The 6,784-nt window shown below is 52.5% G+C and overlaps 1 protein-coding gene across 3 annotated transcripts in view; it reads right to left on the bottom strand.

Annotated features, from left to right (window-relative positions):
* GRN (granulin precursor) overlaps nucleotides 1-2,706 on the bottom strand; it is a 9,285-nt gene extending 6,579 nt beyond the window's left edge. The window contains exons 1-2 of one of the 3 annotated variants that reach the window (XM_017876065.1): nucleotides 2,457-2,524; nucleotides 2,052-2,180 (exon numbers count right to left, since the gene is read on the bottom strand). The gene's annotated coding sequence lies outside the window, so the exon portion shown is untranslated. The other 2 variants (XM_017876064.1, XM_017876066.1) reach the window with 2 other exon arrangements.
* Nucleotides 2,707-6,784: the final 4,078 nt, after the last annotated feature.

The raw sequence follows: 6,784 nt of genomic DNA, 5'->3' as shown, positions 1-6,784 counted from the left end.
GTCTCGATCTCCTGACCTCGTGATCCGCCCGTCTCGGCCTCCCAAAGTGCTGGGATTACAGGCTTGAGCCACCGCGCCCGGCGCCACCTTTACCTTTAAAGGAAGAAACTGAAGCTCAGAGATGTTAAGTACAGTCAGCCCTCCGTATCCAACCAGAAATAAAAAAATATTGGGTGTGGTGGCTCACACCTGTAATCCCAGCACTTTGGGAGGCCTAAGTGGGCGGATCACGAGGTCAGGAGTTCGAGACCAGCCTGACCAACATGGTGAAACCCCCATCTCTACTAAAAATACAAGAATTAGCCATGCATGGTAGCACACACCTGTAATCCCAGCTACTCAAGAGGCTGAGGCAGGAGAATCGCTTGAGCCCAGGAGGTGGGGGTTGCAGTGAGCAGAGGAGATCGTGCCACCATACTCCAGCCTGGGTGATAGAGCGAGACTGAGATTCCATCTCACAAAACAACAAAAACCCCAGAAAATGTTACATTGTTGCTGAGGTATACCACGTGGTTAGGCTTAGGATGGGTGCATCTATACTGAACACTTACAGATTGTTCTTTCTTATTAATCCCTAAACAATTCAGGATCACAACTATTTACATGGCATTTCTTTTTTTTTCTTTTCTTTTTTCTTTTTTTTTTTTTTTTTGAGACGGAGTCTTGCTCTGACGCCCAGGCTGTAGTACAGTGGCGCAATCTCAGCTCACTGCAACCTCTGCATCCCGGGTTCAAGCAATTCTCCTGCCTCAGCTTCCTGAGCAGCCTCCTGAGTCTGCTACCACACCTGGCTAATTTTTGTATTTTTAGTAGAGATAGGGGTTTCACCATGTTGGTCAGGTTGCCAGTCTCGAACTCCTGACCTCAGGTGATCCACCCACCACAGTCTCCCAAAGTGCTGGGATTACAGGCATGAGCCACCGTGCCCAGCCAACATGGCATTTCCATTGTATTAGGCATAAGTAATCTAGAAATGATTTAAAGTATGTATAGGTTATATGCAAATATCACACCATTTTGTATCAGGGACTTGAGCACCCACAGACTTTGGGGTCCTGGAACCAGTTCCATGAGGATACCAAGGGACACCGATAACATGTCACACATCAGGTCATGGTGACGACAGGCTTTGATGGCCCCAGAGCGTATTGGACCTGGGTTAATATCACTAGTGGCACAATGGGCAGTGCCTGAGAATGGACCCCTAAGCCCCAGGGTGATAGGTGCAACAGGTACGACAGAAACAGGGTACAAGGAGGGACTGCCTGGAAATCGCACTTGGGTCCTAATCCTGGAATTGCCAACTGTGAGGGCCTGAGAAGTTGCTCCCTGTCTGTGCCTCAGTTCCCCCACGAGTCTATGTGTGGATACCATTGGAGGGGGGAGGGGCAGGAAATGTCACCCACCCAGTCACTCACATCCTCTCTGCTCCAACTGGCTTTCCTCAAGTGCCCCTCCCCTAACTCAGCATCCCCAAGAGGCCACCTCCTGGACAGATAAGGACGAAGTTGACTGGTCCTGAACAGTGGACCCTCTCCTCAGCCCCACAGCTCCCAGGCAAAGCACCTGCAGCTGGCACTGCCTACTTCCTGGGTGTTCTCAGCAGGCTGTCCGCTGCCCTGGCTTGCTGGGAAGGGGAGTCTGTCTGCACATGAGTATTCGGCTCTCTGGTGAGTTACCTGTGCATGGCCCCTCCTGTTTACCCTGAGTTGAGGGAGTATAGTGTATGCTTCTACTGAATACTCGCACACGCATACAGAAACAGGGATGAGGAGGCGAGTCGCAGTCTCTCACGCCACCGTACACCGCCAAAACAGCCAGAGGGGACAGCAGCCTCTTCAAGACCCTAGCTCCGTTATCTTCCACTAGGTGGCAGCCCCCAACTCCGAGTGCCAAGGGGAGAGGAAATTCCCGAAAGGGGAGCCAGCCTAGCTGCAACTGAGCAGGAAAAAGTGGCTGGAAGAGGCGGAAGTTAGCTCGTCCCCCCCCCAAAAAGAGGAAGTAAGGAGGAGCCAGACCAGGTTCAATCACCACTCCCAAGTCCCTACTACCTTCGAGAAGCCAAGGTCTCAGGTCCCGTTCCCAGGCCCTCGAAGCTCCCAGCCCAGGGTCGCGCGCCCCTCCGGCTCCAGGCCGCCGCGGGAACCACCCACCACCACGAGAGGGAAAGAAGCCGGCACCTACCGACAGGGGTGGAGCTGAGTCAAGAATGGTATGGTCCCTGCTTTGGGGGAATGCTGGGGAGGTAGAAAGCCCCCTTCTAACAGAGGTCACTGCAATTACTGCTTCCTCTTTCCCATAAAACTCCCTCTAGTGTATCAGAACCCCCAAGGAGTTTCAATAAGCGGTTCTTCTCTTGTCTCCGGCTGAGACTCCAGGGGAACCTCAAGCTCACATGGCCCTGGCCGGGCCCCTGAGCAGGAGCAGGCGAGAGATCTGCGCGGCCGCCCTCCTACCTGCGTCCGGGTCCGCGGTCCCTGGGCAGCAGCAGCCGGGTAGCGCTCAGACTACAGATCCCAGCGCGGTGACCCGCCTACCTCAGTTTCCATTGGCCAGGGATCAGGGCTGCCGCGCTCCCATTGGCTACTTATCAGGGTGGAGGTGGGGCCAGCCTGGAATGCTGTGTTTCTTTTCTACTCAAATCACTCTCCTCCCCGCTTCCTCTCGCCCGACACCCCATTTCTAGGGATCATGTGATTGGAGAATCATGTGACGCCGGGCCAGCCTCAGCAGGGCAGCTGGTGCTCGTCGCCTTCCTTCACCCATCCTGCAGGTGCCTGGGGGAGTTTGCTAGAGATGATAGCGCGTGTCTGGGGCATTGACAGTGCGAGGGACTGTTATGAATTGGGAATATTTGTGCTCCTCTTTCTATTCTTTTGTTTGTTTTGAGATGGAGTCTCACTCTGTCGCCAGGCTGGAGTGCAGTGGCACGATCTCGGCTCACTGCAACCTCTGCCTCCCGGGTTCAAGCGATTCTTCTGCCTCAGTCTCCCAAGTAGTTGGGACTACAGGCGCGCGCCACCACGTCCAGCTAATTTTTGTATTTTTAGTAGAGACGGGGTTTCACCATGTAGGCCAGGATGGTCTTGATCTCTTGACCTGGTGATCCGCCCGCCTCGGCCTCTCAAAGCGCTGGGATTACAGACATAAGCCACCACACCCGACCTTATGTGTTTGTTTTATTTATTTATTTATTTATTTATTTATTTTTTTTTTTTTTGAGGACGGGAGTCTGGCTCTGTTTCTCCCAGGCTGGAGTGCAGTTGGCCGGATTCTCAGCTCACGCAAGGGCTCCCGGCCTCCCGGGTTTACGCCATTCTCCTGCCTCAGGCCTCCGGAGTGAGTAGCTTGGGGGACTACAGGCGGCCGCCACCTCGCGCCGGCTAGTTTTTGTTTTAGTTTTTTTTAGTAGAGACGGGGTTTCACCGTGTCGCCAGGATTGGTCTCGATCTCCTGGACCTCGGATCCGGGCCCGTCTGGCCTCCCAAAGTGTGGGATTCAAGGCTGAAGCCACGCGGCCCGTCTTGTGTTTGTTTTAGGAAGGGTCTGCGCGGGGCTGCGGTGGGCTCAAGCTGTATCCGGCACTTTGGGAGGGGGCCGAGACGGGCGGATCACGAGGCAGGAGATCGAGGGACCATCCTGGCTACACGTTGAACCCCATCTCTACTAAAATACAATAATTAGCGGGCGATGCGGCGCCTGTGGTCCCCAGGGCTTATCGGAGGCTGAGGGCAGGGAGAATGGCGTGAACCTGGGAGGCGGAGCTTGCAGTGAGCTGAGATTCCGGCCCACTGCCACTCCGCCCGGCGACAAGGCAGACCTCGTCTCAAAAAAAAAAAAAAAAAAAAAAAAAAAGAGAAAGGGTCTCGCTCAGTCGCCCAAGCTGATCATAGCTCACTGCGGCCTGCAATTCCTGCTCCCAAAGCGATTCTCCTACCGCCGGCCCCCCGAGGCACTGGGATTATAGGTGTGAGCTACTGGCCTCACTCGCTCCTATCCTATCCTATCCTGCCCTGTTCTGTCCTGCCCTATTCTGCAAACTCGGATGACATGCTAGGCAGGGCCCAGCGTGAGTTGAAGGATGGTTTCCAGGACAAAGATAAACAACCCAAACGCCCTTTCCTCAAGGTGCTCAGCAGGACAGGGGGCAGGGATTGGTGGGAGACAGTCTCAGGCTGAATCTAATTTAAGATACAAGGGCGTGCGCCAGTTGCCAGGTGTGGGGAGAGGAAGTAGATTGTCTACAGGTGGGGAAGAAGAGATTCCATTCCCCCTTAGAAGCATCTCCTTGAGCTGAGTCTGGGAAGATTTTAACTGGCAGGTGGAGGAGGAGGTGTTGGGAAGAGCCCTGGGAAACCAGATGGGAAGGGCAGGCTTGGCAGGGATTGAATGCCATATTCAATGCCAGTGGGCTTCAGGAGCTGCTAGGTGCCTGGCACAGGCAGGGCTGTGGCGGGGGCTGTCGAAAGGGAAGTGGCTTCCTAGTCTCCACTGACCCTGCCTTCAAGGAATTGATACGGGAGGGTGAGGAGAGAAAATGTACCACAGAACACATTAGCCAGTGACAAGAGTCAGGCTGCTCGGTGCCAAAGGGCCTGGGCCAGGCAGAGATGGGTGATGGGAGATGGGCCAGGAGAGAGGAGAGGCCCAGGGAAAACCTGGTACTGGGCCGTGGAGGAAGGGCAGTGTCCGCACAGGGGATGGAGACTGCTGCAGCCTGAACAAGGAACTGGAGCTGAGGGTGAGGCAGGGGCAGGGGGACAGCTAGCCAAGCTCGAGGCAGCAGAAGTCGGAGCAGGGAAAGGGTGCCAGCTGAGCTGTGGAGTCGTGTGGCAGGGTTTCTAAGCCTGGATTTAGAGCAGACCCAGACAGTGGATAAGACACCTGGCCTGCTGAGGACCTAGGACTAGTCTGTGCCCTGGTGACACATTTGTGCTTATTTTCCTTCCTGTGTATCTTGAGACTAGGGATTATAGTTTATGCTTCTATTGAAACACACACACACATGAAACTTTCATGAAATGTTAGGTGAATCCATCAATGAACCTATTAATTACAACCACCCAGAACCAGAAAAAAATACAGGTAGAAAAAACAAAAAAACCTAAACAGACTGAAACAAATATCACAAAGTCTAATCGTCAAAGCCATGATTCTTGAGCAGCGGCAATTTTGCCAGCCAGGGACATTTGGGAGTGTCTGGAGACAATCTGGGTTTTCACAACTCAGGGTGGAGGGACACTAGCATCTGGTGTGTAGGGGCCAGCAATCCCGCTAAACATCACCCAACACACAGAACAAGACCACACAACAAAGAAGTATCCTGCCCAAAAGGTCAATAGTGCTGAGACTCAAAAACCTACTTTACAAATGTTTCTCTCTCTCTCTTTTTTTTTTTTTTTGAGACCAGAGTCTGACTCTGTCCCCCAGGCTGGAGTGCAGTGGCGCGGTCTCGGCTCTCGGCAAGCCCCACCTCCCAGGTTCACGCCATTCTCCTGCCTCAGCCTCCTGAGTAGCTGGGACTACAGGCGCCTGCCACTGCGCCCGCCACTGCGCCCGGCTAATGTTTTGTATTTTTTAGTAGAGACGGGGTTTCACTGTGGTCTCGATCTCCTGATCTTGTGATCCGTCCGCCTCGGCTCCCCAAAGTGCTGGGATTACAAGCGTGAGCCACCGCGCCGGGCCTTTTTTTTTTTTTTTAAACTTCAGAGGGGTAAGGTGCTGTGATAACAAGGTCTGTAATTCCCTACTCGGGAGGCCGAGGCAGGAGAATTGCTTGAACCTGGGAGGCAGAGGTTGTAGTAAGCTGAGATCATGCCATTGCACTCCAGCCTGGGTGACAGAGCAAGACTCCATCCCCACCCCCCAAAAAATTAAAGTGTACAACTCAGTGGTTTTTAGTGTCTTAACAGAGTTATGCAGCATCACTACAGTCAGTTTAAGACCATTTTTATCACCGCAGAAGGCAGCCTTGTGTCCTTTAGCAGTCACCCTCCCTAACCCTAGGCAACTGCTGATGTACTTTCTACCTCTATAGATTTGGACATTCCATATAAATGAAATTTTACAATAAGTGATCTGCAGCTGGCTTCTTTCACTTAGCATAATGTCTTCAAAGCTTATCACATAGCATGTATCAGTATCTCTTTTCTTTTTTGTTTCTTTTCATTTGTTTGAGACAGAGTCTCACTCCAACACTCAAGCTGGAGTGCAGTGGGATGATCTTGGCTCACTGCAACCTCTGCCTCCTGGGTTCAAGCAATTCTCCTGTCTCTGCCTCCCAGATAGCTGGATTACAGGCATGTGCTACAATGCCCAGCTAATTTTTGGATTTTTAGTAGAGACAGGGTTCTGCCATGTTGACCAGGCTGGTCTTGAACTCCTGACCGCAAGTGATCCACCCACCTCAATCTCCCAAACTGCTGGGATTACAGGCGTGAACCACCGCGCCTGGCCCATTTTTGTTTGTTTCTTTGTTTTTGAGACAGAGCCTTCCTCTGTCACCCAAGCTGGATTACAGTGGTGCCACCTTGTACTGCAGCCTCTGACCCTCCCACCTCAGCCTCCTGAGTAGCTGGGACTACAGGCACATGCCACCACACTCCCAGCTATATTTTCTAATTTTTTTTCTTAATATGTTGCGTATTCTGGTCTCAAGCTCCCGGCCTTAAGTGATCCTGCTGCCTCAGTCTCCCAAAATGCTGAGATTACAGATTACAGGCTTGAGCCACTGTGCCTATCTTCAACATTTTTTTTTTTTTTTTTTTTTTTGAGACAGAGTCTT

This window comes from Rhinopithecus bieti, unplaced genomic scaffold (assembly GCF_001698545.2).
Source record: "Rhinopithecus bieti isolate Rb0 unplaced genomic scaffold, ASM169854v2 scaffold_10088, whole genome shotgun sequence".
Classification (NCBI taxonomy): Eukaryota; Metazoa; Chordata; class Mammalia; order Primates; family Cercopithecidae; genus Rhinopithecus; species Rhinopithecus bieti.
The sequence above is the reverse complement of the archived record's forward strand: the minus strand, read 5'-3'. Positions and strand labels throughout refer to the sequence as shown.